Source organism: Apteryx rowi, unplaced genomic scaffold (genome assembly GCF_003343035.1).
Source record: "Apteryx rowi isolate R43461 unplaced genomic scaffold, aptRow1 scaffold_341, whole genome shotgun sequence".
In the NCBI taxonomy this organism is placed as follows: domain Eukaryota; kingdom Metazoa; phylum Chordata; class Aves; order Apterygiformes; family Apterygidae; genus Apteryx; species Apteryx rowi.
This window is the reverse complement of record NW_020449875.1, coordinates 378,569-379,225: the sequence shown is the minus strand read 5'-3', so window position 1 is coordinate 379,225 and position 657 is coordinate 378,569.

Sequence of the window (657 nt, the reverse complement as noted above, 5' to 3'; positions counted from 1 at the left end):
TTATCTCCTTTGCTTGGCTGTCACGGTAAGACATGCAGCCCTTGCAGATAGGGGAGAGCAAGCTGCTGTGCCGTGAAGCAGAGGGCGGCAGCCGGGTTTCCTCAGGCTCGGGGGATGCCGAGTGCACGGGGGCGTGCTGTGGAAATGGCATTTTTCTCATTTTCCAAAGCGAGGAGGCAGCCTGGAACAGACTGTGCCTCTGCTCGGCGACACCACCGACCTCTCCCTTCCTGCTTACCGCAGAGCGCTTCTTCGGTGCCATCTAACGCGCTTCTCCCAAAAGAGGGAAGCGGGCAGGTAAAGTTTGCCCACTAGCACGTACTGATAGTAGGAAGGGAGGAACAGGGCTTCGTGGTGAAACCCGTCGGGCACACATCACGTTTTTTCCGTCGGAAGACCATCCGCCGTGCAGGAGACGGAGGTCCGCTGCCGAGGGCAGGCTCAAGCCGCAGCCCGGGCGCGCTGCCGGCTGCCGCCGCTGCCCTGGCCCGGGGCACGCTGCCCGCGCAGGGGCTCGCTGCCGCCCGGCTGCCGCTCGCGGCACGAAGCGACGCGCCCGGCAGGTGCCTCTCAGCACCGGCTCCGTCGACTCGGGAGCAACTTCCCGAGGCGGGCAGCCCCGCCGTGCCCTCCCCGCGAGCCCCGGCCCAACTCCTT